The sequence below is a fragment of the Miniopterus schreibersii genome (genome assembly GCF_964146895.1).
Source record: "Miniopterus schreibersii genome assembly, chromosome: 4".
Classification (NCBI taxonomy): domain Eukaryota; kingdom Metazoa; phylum Chordata; class Mammalia; order Chiroptera; family Miniopteridae; genus Miniopterus; species Miniopterus schreibersii.
In genome coordinates this window covers 78,996,413-79,014,488 of record NC_138105.1, presented here as the reverse complement: position 1 = coordinate 79,014,488, position 18,076 = coordinate 78,996,413, and the positions used below count along the sequence as shown (strand labels likewise).

General features: G+C 43.4%; 1 protein-coding gene across 4 annotated transcripts in view; it reads left to right on the top strand.

The window, feature by feature from the left end:
- Positions 1-18,076, top strand: part of EBF2 (EBF transcription factor 2) — a 181,719-nt gene that overhangs the window by 29,626 nt on the left and 134,017 nt on the right. The window lies entirely within an intron of this gene.

The following is an 18,076-nucleotide window of genomic DNA, read 5'->3' as shown; positions in this document are numbered from 1 at the left end:
GAGAGAGGGGAACAGAAAGTGTTTTTTAATGGACAAGGGGATAAAGAAAAGGCAATTGAAAAATTCAGCCATATCTTTTCTTAAGCTTAAGCTTGGTCTTGTAATTTCCCCAATATTGGAAGGATTTGATGAAAGAAAAACAAAAATCTCTACCAAAAAAAAAAAAAAAGATAAATTCAGAAGGTGGAGACTTTGCTGGATCCATTAGTGTATCTATTTGTTATATCCTGGATGGATGGAACAGTGCCTAGATAGATGATCCATAATATGAGCTGGGGGGAATTTCTGCCTGTCATTAATGTAATAAACATTAGTTCCAGAATAGGACCTAATCTGTGATAAGTTAAGATTGAAATATATGCCACCCAATAATATGTTACATTTTTATACTATGTAATATTATAATGTGTACATAACATTTCTTCATATTGCCTAGGTCAAATTCATAGAGTATTCTCATAAATTTATATGTATAGGTCATACATTAATGTTTAGGTCAAATTCCATTATGCCCAATACTAAAGTCCTGGAATTTAGACAGTTGATAATAGTTGGAAACAAATGAGGACTTTGAAATCTGGAATCCTGGAAGAGTTTAGATGCTGGTGGGCTCGGAATTGTTTGTAACGGTATCTGGCTTCCCTGCTGAATTGGTAGGATGACAGAGCAATATCCGGACGGCGCATCTGATACAGTTGTTGGAGAAACGATACCATGATTGATGGGGGTGTAATAATGCCGGATTCCTCTGGGGGAGAATTTTACACTGTCTGATTTCATATCGACAAGGTTTTCTTTTACCGGTGATACAAAATTGCATGGAGACATCTTGTTGTGGCTTGCCTTGATTTTTTAATAGTGAGGAGAAATATGATTGTAAGTAGAGTGTATAAAAAACAACAACCAGGGAATTGGAATAGTCATAACTAGAGCATGCCTATTTACAATTTGGGGGTGTCTGGAATGAAAAACCCCAAGTACTGAATTAGGATTTCTGAATGTTTTTGCCTTAAGAAGAAAAGGAGAGCAAGTAGGATGGGGATGGTGGGAAGGCAGATGATTAGAGTTGGGGAGCGAGTCCTGTGACGTCACAGATGCTGCTTCTACACCATCTTGATTTTCCTTCCTCAAAATGTTGACATATAGGAGACGCTCGGCTAATATTACTTAAAGGAATGACGGGACCTACTGTTAAGTCAGCAGGAACCAAATGGACGTTGAGTGGGAAAAGAGGAGACAAGTGTGGGGAAGTACAGCCTGGTCTCTGGAAGGAAAATGAAGAGAAATACAGCTGTTTTACCATTGGCTGTGATTGGAATGATAAAAACTAATGGGAGAATCACTGTCCTCAGTTAATTCACATCTCCTTTCTGAACTGGGACTGTATGTTTCAGCGTGAAGCGTTTCATTTGCTTAGATGTCCTTTGGGTCTTTGTTTAAATGTCACCTCAGCGAAACACCTCCTGCCCACTCCCGCAGGTCCTAAGCCCCGTTCCCTACTTGACTTTTCGCATCACACTTTTCACCGATTGACGTGCTATATATTTTACTCATTTATTTGTTGACTGTCCCTATTGCCCTTCCTGGCAGAGGTTTTTGCCTTTCTGTTTAGTGGTTTATCCCCAACATCTAGAAACATGCCTGAAATATAGTAGGTATCGTTTGACGAATGACTACCAGAAGACCTGCACCACGGAAGACTGATGCTTCTCAGAGACGGTCACAAGTGTCGGCTCGGGGACACTCTGAGTGTACACACTGCACACTGAGCAAGGAGACAGGCACATTCCCCACTAGTAGCAACTGTTTGAAATCTGGCGAACACCACACATAGGGAACTGTCTCAAAGTCAGAACATATGTAAGTCCAGAATAAAACCTGGACTATGTCCATTAGTGGAAGAGTTAAGAACTCTGTCTGCCCATCGCTGCTCACACTTCATCTTTGCCTTAATAGATTTCGCCTTGGAATGCAAACACACATAGAAATGAAAGGGCCTGCTTAAAACATGAGATACCCGCTCTAGGGAGAAAGCAAGAGCGGGAATGCGAGTGTGAGGGACAGGCCTAGTATGCACCAGGCATCGCTTACATGATTTTCAGTTTGGGGTTAAGGCAAACTTCTCTATTTGAAGTTAGTTATTTTTTGTTGCATTTTTCTTTGTATTGTATTCCTCCAAACCACTATTTTTTATGGAAATGAAAATACACGTATCCTAATGTTCCCTGTACTAGTCAGTATGATATGGACTTCACACACACGTATTTATATATATAAGCAGGGGCCACCTTCCATAGAAAGTCCCTGCAACACATCTGACCTGTGGTTTCCTTTCCTCCCCCCAACCCTTACCCTACACACACCTTTTGACTTTAAGGACAAAAATAAAATCCCTTTCCTTTAACCAAGATCCACGACACTAGGACTCTGAGAAAATGATATGCTTGCAAAGAAGTGGGAGGAGAAAAATAAACAGGGCATACTTTTTTTCTTCTCTGTGTTGGGATAGGAGCAGGCGAATTTGCCTTCCTCGAGGTGCTGAGGTTTCTCTCCCAGCTTCAGTTTTCAGAGCTTTGGTTCTCTCAAGGCTCCCTTTATAAAGTCCCCACAGGGGGGTGGAAAAAGGTTAAGGGCTCTGTAGGAGAAGCTCCGAGAGGGGACACCGGCCTGGGCATCAGTTTTTTTATTGCTATCATGCCCTTTTCGGCTGTGCAGAGTGTCCCAGAAATTTGATGACACGTTGGTTTAAAAAATAAAAAAAGTCCAAGTAAATGTTAGGGCGGCTCACACCTAGGAGGATGGCACAGGGTAGGAGGAAAAATGCGGACTCTGTTCTGTCAAAGTGCATTTCTGGTTCCCGGGCAGCGTCCTTTCGCCCACGGTGCCATCCCCCGTTTACTTCTGTGTCAGGTGCTCGAGGGCCTTCGGGGAGGTGGATTGCTGTTCGCACGCCCGTGGCTCTGCCTTTGGCCTCGTGTGTTACGGCATCGGACTCGGAGGACCTGGCCATTCTTGTCGATTGACTGGCCAACGGTGGGGAGAAAGAGAAGTGGCTGCGAGACATGTGTTTATGGGGACTACCGTCGGTGAGGACAGCCCTAGGAGCCGTTCAAAATGGAACTTAGAGCGAGAAAACCAGGGGCCTGTTCCCCGTACAGAAAATACAGAAGGAAAATGTTTCTTCCTCTGTTGCTCTTCTTCCTTCCTTTCTTGTTTTTTTTTTTAAATTCTTCTCCTTTCACCAGAACAAGTTGGTTGTTTCATAAGCACAACCAAAAATCAGAAACCAGAGCTTTGTGTGAGTGAGAGCCAGATTAGCAAAATGATCAATATAAACAATATTACTGACTACATGCAATTTCCCCGGGAACCACCCCCACTTATCAGGGTGCAGTTACAGCTGCTTTGAAAAATGTGCTTTGCCTTTATCCCTAAACAGCTCAGCTGATCAACTGTTGAGCACTTGTTTCCGGTCTGCGGCGGTGGGGAGACACTTACGCACGTTTGCTCCAACCTGAAGGTGAAGGCTGCCTTAGAGACACATATGCCCATATATATATTTTTTATATAAACATGCCCCTATGTGCAACACGTGTGTACACACATCAGCACATCTGCATAAAACGAAGCAGATGTGCTCATGGTATGGAGGTAATCCTCCGCGGCGGACTTGCTTACCGCGGGCGGGTAAATGCCTACATACCAGTGACTCCTTTAGCCCACACCTTTCCGTGGTGCGTGCACCCAGGCGCCTTGCCGAGGGACAGCAGAGCCACCCTCGGGGGCTGCTGCCCTAGGCGGGCCTCGGGGAATATTCTCGGCAGGGCGCTGCGTGCCCTCAAATCCAGGGAAGGCTTTCCAAAGATGTCATAAATAAATAAATAACATTTGCCGTTGTTTATAAATCAGTTAATTGGGAAGTTGCAAGGTCAGGCACAATATTTAGCGTTTGCCGAGGCAGCTCGGGAGCTGCAGCGGGCGGCGGGCGCAGCTGTCAGGATGGCGCTCCCGGGCGGTGCTCAGCTGCCGGCGACCGCGCTTCTCTGCCGGGGACGGGTGACCGCTTGATTAGTCGCTACTGGGTTTTGTTCAAGGGAGAGCTCTGCATGGTTGCATTTTAACACCTTCTCCGCGAAGCAGGAGGCCAGCACAGGGTGCTAAATTCCTGTCTGTGGCTGTCTGTGAAATAAATCTGTGTGTTGTGCCGTTCCAAGCTGTCAGCAGTGGTTCGCCCTGATGGGCCCCTGAAAGGAGTTTCCTTTCGGTCTGTGGAACAGTGAGCAGCCACTAGGGAGCTGTCTTTAGCTCAGATTTCAGAGTTAGCTCATTAGACCAATAACAGCAGACACTCTCTTAAACATATTCACAAAGTTATATTATGAGAAGGGGAAAAAAAAAAAAAAAATCACCCGGGCCAGACAATGCTCATATTGGGTTTCCCCTGCCTTCTGTACCAGCCGAGATGGGAGACTGGAGGGCTCCGTGACCTCAGGCCCCCTGGCCTTTTCGGTTCCCCCTGACTTTCCTTTCTGATGTGTGGCCTATCCCCGTGACAAGTTTATTTATAAAAGCAGAGTTTCTTCCCTTCCTGGCCAGGCTCTATCTCCCCATCCACTCTCTCCGTCCCTTCTTAGCAGGATCTCGGCCAACAGTATCTGCAGTCGAGGGCGGCCAGTGAAATGATTATTCCATGTTCTGGCTTCTCCTGCTCGTACTTTCATTGCATGTTTTTCCTCTTGGCTCTAGGATGTCGGCAGCCTCCTCAGATATTTATGTGAGATTCATGAAATGAAGCCAGTAACTAAATTTCTGAGTCGGGTGTTTCCCTGCAAAAACAGTTTTGGCCTCTCTTCTCGACTTAACTTGTTCAACTCTTCTCCTTGGAGCCTTCCAGAATTTCTATACCTCTCTGCCCTGCCTGCTGTTGGCACGCGATCGCTGGGCTCTGCTAGATACCACACGGATGCGGTTCGCAAAGAATCTCGGAAACCTTTCATTTGAGGCAGTGTTTCTTAGAGAGTCACAGCTGGAAGACGCGAAACCCAGCGGACGCCCAGTTGCTAGGGTTTTGCCGTGTTTGCGTTTCAGTGGATGATGGCTACCTCGTGGATGGTTATTTCTGTGTTAAATGCTTTAAAATAACTTTAGAAATCGAGTTCTTCTTTGGATGATGGATATGAGGTTCATGCTGGCTTTACAATTCTCGCAGTTATTTATCATTATGATGTGCGACCTGATCCGTGTCTGGTAATGCTAGTTTTACGGTTACATGTCGATGTGCCTTAGAATTCCCTGGTGCACACTTGTATAGAATACGCTGAATATGTTCACACTTGGCTCTAGCACAGAGGTGATTCTCTTCTTTTGGAAAAAAAATATTTAAATTTTGGGCAAAGTATGTCCAGCCATTGTCAAGCAACTCAGAGAAAGGGAAAGAAAGAACAAACTTTTTTCTTCTTTTTATGACAAAATTCAAACTCTTACTCCGAGTGCTGTTTTTTTGTTATTGTTGTTTTTTTCCCTCCCTTTTACTCACGGATAACTTAAAAATGGCTCAGCTTGAAATTTTCCATGTGTCCAGCAAAGCTCCTGGGACTTCTGAGGATATGTAGGCAGGAAACACTTCAGAATATATAAGCAATCAAAAATTTGTTTTCAGTTTGTGAGCTAGCTGTGTAAAATATCACAAATGCTTTGGCTTTACAACCTTGCCTATAATTTTATACACACACAGTGTGTCGGTTTTATTTTTGCTTTAGGTTTTTTCTTGGGGGGATGGTTGATAAATAGGGTCAAGAGTAGTTTGTTTGTTCTGGAGATAGACAGTTAGCTATTAAAGTATTTCTATATAGAGTAACCTTTTTTTTTTTCCTGTTTAGTTACTATGGGAACAAATGCCTGGAATCAGAAAAGCAAAGGTGATAAAATGCTGCTCATTTAATACTGACATTAGAATTTCAGGCAAAGAAAAAAAAAATTAAGCCATAATTCTTATCCTAACTGTACTTATTGCCCTTTTCAATAGGAGGTTTTCCCCTATTAATTACAGTCATCTCAGGGAGTATTTCGGTGGTTAACTGAGTATGCTGATTCGCTGAATATCTCAGGCCCACTCCAGTCTGCCTCTCTGTGGTACCAGCAGGCTGACTTTTGCTCTCGAACAGTAGCTGAAACATAAATTTAATGGGCAAGGAACATGACCTCACCAGGTCCTTCTCTACCGAGGCTCCTCCAGGTGATGAAGGCAGGACGTGTGTTGCAGTGTATTGGTCGGATGCCGGCTAGGAAGGGTGTGAAGGGAACTGCCGTGAAAGGAGGGGATGTGTGAACGCAGCCGTTAGGCATATTGTTATTTTTCCATGCGCTTCCTGGGGACTGGGCATTCGAAAGGCTTCCCTGCCCCTTGTCATGTGCTGTGAATACTGCTTTGTAGAAACAGACCCCCACCCGTGTGTCACGTAAGACCATGTTGTATGCAATTTGTGAAAACTTAATATTGACCTCGAAGATCTCCCAGGCCCTGCTGGTCATGATGATTGCATTGGAATTGGGGACACAGTCTCCCAAGTGGATTCAAATATTAGCCTCTGTGAACAGCCCAAATGTAGGACATTTAAAACTATTTCACTTGGAAACTATGCAATGATATCTTCTTCTTCTTCTTCTTTTTTTTTTTTAAGGGAAAAATGCTGAGATAGCTGGTAAAATTATTTTTTAGGGAAACCTATGTGTTGTGCTTTACAAGTTATATCAGGTTGGGCTTAGGTGTGGAATTGGGAGCTGCTTTCTCTGTGGTGTGTGAGTGTGCGATGTGCAGAAAGTTGCAAGTATGTAAGAAAGTGATGGTCTTCTAGAGGGTCGAAATCTGAGTCTGATCCAGGAATCCTGTACAATATCAGTCTTGCAGCCCATCCTTTGCTTCCCAGGCTGGTGGCTGAGTGTGAGCCTGGGACCACCATGCAGGGATGTGTGGAAGTCCTTGTGTCTTTTACACTTTTCCATACTCTCAGCGTAACCCTTTCTAGCAGCCTCCACTTGTCCTTTGTTTTCCAAATGAGGCTGTTTTAGGATCCATTTCGTTACATATCTGCTTTGTTTTTTGTTGTTTTCACAAATATCCCCTGGATTAGAGGTTTTTTCAAAACACAACTCAAGAACAAATGATAAACGATGATATTAGCAGGAATACATGTTGAAGAAAATTGCATCTCTGGTTTCCCAAAGGGAACTGATACCAAAGTGATTCACATTTTGTGAATGGAAAATGTCAGAGGCCACGGTGACTACTCAGGGGCTTGCTCAAGGTCATGGAGTGAGTCAGTGCAAAAGGCAGGACACAAAGCCTGGCATCCTGACAGCTCACCCAAAGGCCAAGCTCTCTCCGTGTTGTCCCAGTCGTTTAAAACATGGTGATGTGAAATGGCCAAATCACAAAAGCAACCTTCATTGAAGAAGCCTGGCTCAGAAGACCAGGGAGAAACCACAGTGCTCTTTAAGTTATACTTCACTTCTCATGAGAATATTTCTTAAGATATCTATTTATTAACTCAATCAATTTCTTTGCTACTCTGGCTTCCTGAAAAAGCCTGTTCCTTCAGTAACAGAAAAACTTACTTATCCCTTCTGGTGAGGAAGACTATGTGTTCACCTCGGGCCACATAAAGGTGACAACGTAAAGATGGCCAGAGACGTGCTTTCTGATGGTAATTGCATCAGATTGTGGACTGAAAAGCATGTGCTCAGCGAGCACTGCTATGTTCGTATAGCTGAGTCCCACGACCTCTAAAGGGAAAAAGAAATTACTCTGACTCTTAAGAGACAGAACTCAGAGGTTAAAATAAGAGGGACAAGAGGCCTGGGCAGGATGCCATGTCCCACTAGAGCCAACATCAGCCTTGCTAGTGGGCTTCTGATTTTTGCTTTGAAAGAACCCCTGCTGGGTACTGGCGATGAAAAGGTGTCAAGAAAAGGTAACTAACTGGACAACGTGGTTTTGTCACCAGGAAGTATGTGAGAAGTTGTTTCTTTAAAAAGAGACTCACAGGAGCTAATGTAACGGAAAACAGCTTCCATCCATAATGATGTTCATGACATAGTTTATGATCTAGAATAGGAAAGACCCGAGCAACTCAGACTGCTTCTGGAAGAGGGGCATGGCTAAGGAAATGATAGCACAGAGATTTGCTGCCCTGGTACAAAGCCGTGGAAAAGAAGCACGGAGGCTGTCTAGCGATGCGGGAAAATGTTTCGTGAAAAAATGGAACGGATGCTGTGGACGCACTGATCACTGCTCTGTAAAATGGGCCTGCACGTGTGCATGCAGGAAGCAGAGAAAATGAAAGAGCCAGTAGTTCAGGTGATGCGATTATGGCTCTGAAGCTGTTTTTTTTAATTTTCTGCTTTGTTTCTTCCTTCCTGATGTAATTACAACCAATATTCCTAAGAAGGATCACCTGGACCGGCTTTTCGGTGACCTGATCCAGACTATGTCCTAACTGTTCTTTCTCACCCTGGATTCATGTGTGTTTAAGGATGCTTTTTTAGTCATTTGTGAAAATGCACCTCTATCTGCAGGAAGGGAATTTTTGTCTTGTGCTAAGGAGACGTTACATGGAGGCCCTGGCCATTTTGAAGGGCAAATGAAATGGTGGCTACTTTGGGAAAGACTCATGTTTCGACATCACGGTTCATTCAGTGGTCCTGTTCTTAGTGTTATTTTAAGTTCCATTAAAACACATACATACAGCCCAGCCGGGCGTGACTCAGCGGTTGAGCGTCAACCTGGGATCCAGGCGATCGGGGTTCGGTTCCCGGTCAGGGCACATGCCCGATTGTGGGCTTGATCGATGACTCTCTCATCATTGATGTTTCTATCTATCTCTCTCCCTCTCCTTTCTTCTCTCTGAAATCAATAAAGATATATTCTAAAAAAACCAAAAACAAACAAACAAAAAAACACATACATAATACAACACCCTGTCTCAGAGTAGAGTTGGTGTGCTGTGGACATCAATATAGAAAACGCCTCTTAGAAAAAATAGCCCAGCTGTTCTTTAAATTCAGGCACCACCTTAGTCATGTTCCACAGGATTTTCATGACCTCATAGAAAGCGTGAGAGATACAGAAAGAGAAATCCTGTATTTGAACTTGATTTTTGTCATTAAACTTGTGTTTCTCAGTAGGTGGTTCTCTCTGTGCCTCAGTTATCTTCATCATGTCTCTTGCTTACCTCAAAGGAATAGCAATGGCCTCATGGGACTGTTTTGTACGCTCCCATAGTTCTAGAGAAATGAGGAAATTAAAGATAAGTCTGTCGTACTATTTATGAATAGGCTCTATATTATGGGGTGAAGTGGGCTCAGTCTGAACTGTGATACGCATTTCTCAGCCCTGGTTATGAAGTTACCATTTAGATTGTTGAAGGGTTTAGGAGCCTTTTAGGGGACTATCCTGCTTAAAAATGATGTGTTTACTTTTCGTGGAATAGTTTTTATAGGCAGCATTGCATCAGGGACCACTTCAATTTTAGTCGCATCTAAATTATTGAAGTAATTTGCACTTGGATGACAATTTGGAAGTAGAGTAGCAATAAAATCATGAAAAATTCTAATTTGTTAATTTTTCTTGCAATAACTTTAACAGATGTATGCTGGTTTAGACATTGGGGTTAAAATTGTATTCCAGGAAAAGCCAATGTGTAAAAGGATTTATAAATATCAAAATCAATAGAAATAACAAACTCTATGTGTTGATTTTATTTTGAGTAGTTTTAATCCCCACCCCCCCAACATTGTCACTATTGTCCTAAGGCCTTTTTGGATATAAGGGAAGTACTAATTCGACAATGAAATGATACCTAGAGTCAAAAGTCTTCTGCACGGTGGAAGGAAAATGCCTCTCCTAACGAGATGGAAAACAAAGATGAGGGAGTTCCAGACACAAAGAGCTTTGGTACGAACTGCCCCCTGATCCCCTGAGAGCCCAGACTCTTCCTGGCAAGACACAGCACTTTGGTTAATCCCTAATTGTTCTCTTGGTGCTTCGCCAGAGAGGTGATTTTTCAGAAGATGGAGAGAGGTTCAGATCAGAGGGTTCGAGAATTCGGTGGTGGGAGGGTTGATAACATTTGCCTTCTTAGCACGTGGCTAGAAGCAAATCTGACACTCAGCTGCTCCTCGGGGTCACGTCTGGAAGAGAGGTGGGGGTGTCGCTCGCCCACCTGTGCTGATGGCCCAGAGTTCCGAGGCCTGCTTCGTCATCGACTTGCAGGCTCCTGACGGTGAGAGTGGCCCCGAACACCTCCTGGAGTTGCATCTCAGGGTGCTTCAGATTTCACCCTGAGCTGGCTCGTGTGCAGGGTGAGGTCCCCTGCGTCACTCGTGCTCACCATGGAAACGGCCGCTGCAGGCTGCATCCTCCTGAGGCTGCATCTGACTCTCGAAGTTCGAGTGCAGGAGATGGCTCTACCTGCTGCTTTAACCGCGTATAAGTAATTGCAAACGGCCTTCATCTCCCCCTTTTGGGGGAAAGGATTGGGAGTAGGGGGGACAGAGAGCTGTTAGAGAAATTCTAACAATTCTCACTCACAGAGGATAATTGAACAGTAGTGATTGAATGGGGGTGGGAAAGGCAGTGGGACATTCAGCGTCTTTCTAAAAGCGCCTGGAAGTTTCTGGCCACTTTTGGCAGGTTTGCTCACAGGCTCAGTGCCTGTGGATAAGCTATACCACTTACGTGTCTATCACGCATGGCACTCGAACTCTCCCAGCTCCACTTTTATTTAAAGTTTTGAGGGATTCCCAGAGTGGGAGCAAAACTCAGAATTGTCTCTTGGAGTACAGGCTAGGGCCACACGCCTTCCCCCCAAGCAATTAGGGACTTTATTTGTTCTCTGGGCTCCTTGTCTGCAAAATGAGGCCCGGAATGGGACACCCTCCCCAGGTGAAAGCTGCCTGGGAACTGTCCCTGGGCATGGCTTCTCCCAGCCACCTGCTCTCCTGACCAAGACTGGCTGTCCTGTTGGCTTCAAGACTGAATCCATAACCACAAGCAGCCGCACTCTGACTTTAGAAGACACTCCTCGCCGAGGGGAGAGGCGCAGCCGGGAAGAATCGGGCCCATTATTACCCTCATTATTTATTTCTCACCTAGCACTCCAAAGTCTGCAAGGGGAAGGCTAATTCCCTTCGCATTTCAGTCCTGCAATATTTACTCCCAGCCAGAGCCTCTGCCTGTTAATGCTGTCCCTGAGGAATGCCGCTTGCTTTGAGGCCGGGGCCCTGGGGAAACAGAGCCCAGGGGAGCAGGAGGCAGAGCAGCGCTCAGACCTGGCCTTCCCGAAGAACCTGGGCTGTCATAATTTACACACCTTGCCTAATGCACAGCACATGTCTCGGCTACAAAAGGCGTTGGGTAGACGGGCGCTGTCTGCCTCGCAGTGAGCCTGCTGAGAGTGTGTCAGCAATACTCTCAACGATGACAAAGTAGTTCATCAATAATTTTTCCCTAACACCCTTATCCAAGAACCGAACAACAAAATAAAATCCATCTCCCATCAAGCCCACCCTTCCACACTGTCTTACACCCCCAGCCCCAGCAGATGTCTTCGTGTGACTCTAGGCAAGGAGGCCACAGGCTCAGAAATGCGCTCATGGCACTGGCTGGGACTTCACATGCAGCTTTCAGGCAGAGGGTCCCGAATTCCTGTTTTCCATTTTCTGAACACTTGCCACATCCGTGCTAAACAGGGGTACTGAGGTTCTTATGGCAGTTATGCCTCAGAAAGGGGTGTTCTCTTATTTTTCATAGTCATTTCAGCAAGGTCAGCTGATCGCAGGTCACTTCTATCCACCTTCCTATTTCTGGTGTCCCCATGTGAGCAGCAGCCTTAGGATCTGCAGGCTGTTTGGAGAGAGATGATTTGAAATTATAGATGCTGCAAGAGAAAAAAAAGCCCATTATCTAGGACGCACCACTACTAACATGGTAAATATCCTTTAAGGTATTTAGTTAGACCTCTTTCCATCAACATCTGCTTCTTTCCTCTCATCCTTCCTCCCCCTTTTCCTCTCAGTATATGTAAGTGTTTTGAAAGATGGGAGCCTGTTTTAGAAGATGCCAACCCATGTTTTCCTTCCAGTCTTGGATGAACCACTTGGCAGGATTCGGCTCCTTGAGGGCCCAACAAGCCACTGCCAGGCCCAGTACCCAGCACTTCGTATGCACTTAGTGCTCACTGGGTTGTTTTCATTGCAATTTTTTGGTACTCCCAACGCCATATGGTTGCTTTGCATTGCATGCTAGAACCCATATGCTAAAGAAAGCGTTAAATCTGAAATTTATGTTAGCAGTCAGGGCCCTCCCTGAGGTTGGGCTGACTTTTACTTCAACCCCCCTGCTCTTATTCAGATTCACTGCTCACTTTCCACAGCATGACCATGGGCGGCCTCTCCGTAATACAAGGATTTTGCTTTATTTATTGGATTAGCTTCTCGCCTGGCACTTTTACGGTGGTGTTGCACCTGTTGATTGTTGTTGGCCAGAGAACAAACGCCTGGCTAATGTCCACAGGGAAGAACAATTTGCACATTTATTTTATCCTTTTGTTGATATTTCAGTTCCAAAAGCTCAAGGTTAGTTTGCTTAACTAATGCGTTATCCCTTGATCCCAGGTGTTTCCATATGACAGTGTTGTCTGGGCCTGACTCCCTGGTGTGACATTCAAGACTGCTAGAATGTACACATCCTCATGAAACACTAACAATTCCATTTATTAGGGGTTACGGAACCAAGGTACAGCCAATTGATTAAAGGAACAAATGAATAGTGCCTTTATTTATGTGTCAACAGAGGCTAGTTATTGAATGTGACTGTCTGAGTTTTCTCATATAATATGGCCTCTGCACGGGTGAGCATTGCTGGTGCTGCCCATTACCAGGCAGTAAGCACTGAGACCACAGGGACCAGGTCTCTCCACCTGCCTCAAGGCTTGGCACTAGACGCAAAATATGTGCTCCATAAATGCCGCTTGTAGCTGTCGGCAGTTGTGGCGTAGCTAGCACTTGCACTGCTTTGTCAATCGGGCAAGCCAAAGATGGGACGCCCGGTGGCAAACCATACACAGCCCCCCTTGTTTCTTTCCCTTGACAACATGACACCAAACAGAAGGCAGGGCCTGTCTCAAATCCCAGTGGCAGTGTGATTTGGGAGTAAAGGCTCAAAATGCCAGGCTTGCCCCTTGACTGTAATTTAGGAGGTTCCAGGACTCCAAAATCATACCAGGACAATAGTATGGTGATTTCTGTAATTTTCCTGGCCTGTTTATGAATTTCTGGCTACTGGGGAGTTTCCATCCACAGTGGACAGACCCGTTGTTTACGAATTGCTGGTGCTGTCAGTTCTGGGGTCAAGTAAACTGTGAGGGGGGTTCTGTTTTGTAGACTCTGTTTAGATGTATTGGTCCAAATGGAGAAGGTTTTGAGCCACAGAGCTGGGACTAGAGAAATTTGGTGGGAGGTGGGAAGTGAAGAAAACGGTGAGGGAATTGAGGCTTGCTGAAGAGCAGGACGGTGGAAAAACTAGACAAAGATGAACTGGGTGGGAAGGCTGAAAATCACCAACAGGAAGAGGGAACAGAGAAGAGGAACTCTCCTGGAAGAGAAAATGTGAGCGCATGGGGGGAAGGTTTTGGAAATGAGAGGCAAAGGAAAAAAAAGGAAAACAGATCTGGAGTGAGAATGACATGAAAGAAAGCAGAAGATATGTGGGGAAATGAAAGATGAAATGAAACACCCAGAGAGACCAAGACTGCAGAGGAAAGAGATGGAAAATGAGTACAGGAAAAAAATGGAAAGTCCTCTTTGAGGGACACAACTCGAGCCTTTCTCTGAGGCGTGCTGCATTTGTTAGCTGACCCTGGGAAGAGAGGGCTGAGAGGTACAAACACAGGGCGGGGCAAAAGCAGGCTTACAGTCCTAAGTGTGTGAAACAGAATTTATTCTTGTGTTATTATTTATTAATGTATTATTTCCCATACAAACAACCATAAGCCTACTTTCCCCCACCCTGTATGTCTTTATCTGATGTTTTAAAAAAATATTATTTATGTATTTTTGTATTTTTCATCTTCACAGGAGGATATGTTTAGATAGAGGAAGGGAGAGAGAGGGAGAGAGAAACATCCATCGGCTGCCTCCCATATGCTCCCTGACTGGGGATCAAACCTGCCACCTAGGTATGTGTCCTGACCAGGAATTGAACCGGCAACCTTTTGGTGCACGGGACGACTATCCAACCAACTGAGCCACCCGGCCAGGGCTTTATCTAATGTTTTAAAAAATATTATCCATTTCTATTTTTACTGGCACCCAAACCCGTGGAATGCAGACCGAACCTTCGTGGGAAGGTGTTTCAGGGGAGAAGAAAAGAAATGACAGTGATGGTTGCGATAGATTATTTTTCATTTTCCATTTCAGAGACAATTTAATAACAATTTGGCTTTGATGCTTTTATTTATTTTGCTTCCTCTCCTCAAGGGCCTGCTGGATCCGTGTCTGTTTTTGCGTGCCCGTTAGGATCGTTTGTTTACGAGGACGAGGGAACCCAATCTTTTACTTGAGGAACATCAGCCTCATTTTCTCTAGGAGACGGAGTTTCTTTTCTTCTTTCTCCAGCTCTTCTGCGAGAAATTGGCCACATGTCAATCTCTCGTTTTCTTGAAAAGTGTTGTCTCCCGGTGCTGCTTGCTCAGTGGCGCTGAGGAGTGGGGCCTGCTATTTGTTCAGAGAGAGGTGGCGGCGACGAGTGTGTTTCCTCGTCGTGAAATCGGAGCTCATCTGCACCCTCGTAAGGCGATATCAATCTTTTGTGTAATGCCAGGCACTGCGCTTAATTGCCCTCTTGTAATGTGCTATCCCTGAGATGATAATATGAGTTACTTCTTTGTTAACCTTTACACAGCCAATAACAAATTAAACATCATTATCTGAGTTTAAAATAGGCTGTAAATCTCTAAACCCTGGTAATACCCAGACACTTACAACCAGGGAATCATAAAATGACACCGAAACGCAACCCAGAAAGTACTGCAAATGAATGGGAAGAAAGCCGAGCGTGGCTAAGAGGGGTTCATGTGGGATGGTCCCTCAGAATCATGCAGAGAGTATTCAAATTATGACAGTTTTGCTCTAACGTAACCATGTCAAAGGCACATTCTTAATCTTTCTTCACGTTGCCCGGGACTCCTTTGAGACGGGCATTCCTTCTTCACGTATCGCTTGAAAATTTTCGAGGAAGTTCAAGTTTTGCTTCTGCTGCGAAGCCAGCCTCACTCCCTTCCTTTTGTCCAGACATCCTTCTGTCTGCTTTTATACGTATTGCCTGAACCTTCTATTTGGTCAGTAATTCTCTTTTTTTTCAATTAATTCGCCTTCTTTCCTCTTACAAGTAGGGTTATGTCTTGCTCAGTTTGCAGCATAGGTGTCTGATGAGCTTCCCAATGGCAGTTCCTAGGCTCTCCCCAGCCTCCCCAGTGCCAGCGATGGAAGATGGGGGGGGGGGGAGATACAGCGTGCATCGGTGCGGAGGGAACTGCTTCAGGAGCCAGCATTACTTTCTTTCTCTCGGGTTTGCTTGAAATCTAGCTCTGTGAAATCCTAGCATATTCAAAATGAATCTTATGTTATCAGCTGAGGGCGCGAGAGAGAAACCGCCTTCTCTGAGAGAGTATAAAAACTGTAGTTAGTGGAAGAACAGGACTCGAACTCAGGCCGCTGGGCTCCAGTTTGAATGCTCTTTCTACTATACTCCATGTTACACGGGCATGGTGAGAATTGCTCTGTTAGATTAAAAAAAATACTTATTTTTAATTGCATGCACAATGGTGATAATCAGACGATGTAGCTCTGGGACCTGCTGATCTCGGAGGCGTGGAACCGTAGCAGGGACACACAGAGGCACGCAGAGTACAGAGAGTGCGTTTTAGAGGCCGGGCCGGGTGGAGTGGGCTGTCACCACCCCCTGAAAGTCCGCTCCTGCTGTGCCCTCTCCAGGACCTCCTGGGGACCCTCTCCACTGCCTCCAGTGTGCTCAGGCCACCAGAAACAAAACCTTTGCTCAAAGAATGACTTTGGAAAAACGTTTTCAATTTTACAATTATTGATCAGTTTACACTTTCCACTTCTTCTCGAAGGAGTTTTGTTCTGAAATTCCGTATTTTCCTAAAAGTAGTGGGTTTAGTGAACATTTTCACACTTACTGGCAGAGTTATCATAGTGCCCTACAGCTTTTAAAACCTCTGCTTTAGCTGTGGTTCCATTCCGAATGCTCCTCATTCCTAATGAGTTAGGCGCATGTGTGTCTTTTCTCTCTCTCACTCTCTTCCCCTCTCTTCTACTTATTGTCCTTGGCAGATTGTTTTCTAATTTACACTTAAATTATTTATTTAAATCTGTCAATTCTACTTAATTATGGTCTGCTTTCATCTCTGTTCATTCCATCTTCCTCCTTTCTGTGGGTTTATTTTATTTTACTTTCAAGTTTCCTTGATTGAATTTTTAGTTTATTTATTTTTTAGTTTTTCTTTCTATTTTTTTTTCCAATCAAAAAAAGCATTTGGGGCCATGCATTTTCCTCTGTGTACAGTTTTGGCCCTGAATTTTTATGAGTTTTAATATGTTTTTCTTTCTAATTGTCATTTATTTAGAAGTACTCAAATTGCAGTTTTGATTTCAAAGTGATTAATGTATTTTTGTTAAAATTAAAAGATTACCTTGAATTATTGCATTTTGGTTAGAAAATGTGGTTTGGACCATTTCTACTTTTTGGGACTCTTAGAAAAACAGGTTTATTAATGTTATTCACATCCTCTCCAATCTTGTTTATTTTTTAGTCTATTTTATCTGCCAGAGAGCAGGAAGGTTATGCTAAATCTCTAGCTATAATTACCTTTCTCTGAATTTGTCCTTGGAATTCTAACACTTAAAATTTATATATTCTAACATACTGTATTTACATTCATGATTACTATGTATTATTATCAATATAAATGCTAGCTCTTTTTATTATTATGAACTTTTTTATCCAGTTTAGTGCTTTATGCCTTTAACTTTACTTTGTCTACTATTAGTTTTGTCACCTCTGCTTAATTTTTTTATACTTTTGCTTCATAATCACTTGCACATACTTTTATTTCTAATCTTTGACTTCAGTGTTCTTTTTATTTAAAATAATTTTATGGAGGTAGAGTTGACATACCATAAAATTCTCCCATTTTCAAAAAGTGTATGATTTATGATTTTTAATAAATTAATGGCATTAGGGAACATATGAGTGTTCCTTTAAGCAGCATAGAGTTGGATATATTTTTGATTCAGTATGCATATCTCATTCAACCTTTTTTTAATAGGAAAGTTTAACTTATTTACATTTGTTGTTATAGCTGATACTTTTGGTCATACATTTGTCATATAGTTCCATTTTTATTTCCTTGCTGTTCCCTTTGTCTGCTGTTTTTGTACACTGACCTTGTTTTCTTTGCTTTTAATCTCAGATATTTTTGAATGTATGCATCTTCTTTTAACCAATAATTTTATTATTGGTTGAGTTTGTAAAAAAATATTCCTCAGGCTATACTCTTATTATTGACAACCATGAGAGAAATGCCTCTTTCTATTTGATACAAATAATTTAGCACAAATTTGTCTTTATGTCATCTCTTGTCTCCTACACCATTTTTTAAGCTTTTTTAAATAATAAATTTGGCTTTGTAATGAGATTAATGTAATTACATACATTTTTTACTATATATCTTCCCTTTGAATAACTACTTTTAGCACGTATATTTAAGTTTTGTAGCCATATTTGTATTAATTATTAAGCTTACCTCTATTCTAATTAGATTTAGTGCCCCCCACGTCCTTCGTATTATAATATCTGTACCTTTGAGCTTTTAATTTTGCCTTGTTTTTCAGGAGTTGGGTTGTATTGCAATAATCTTGTCAGAAAAGATGCTATATTTTCTGATACTTTACATATCTAAGTCCTTTCCTGAGTTCCTCACTTATAAATATTAGTTAT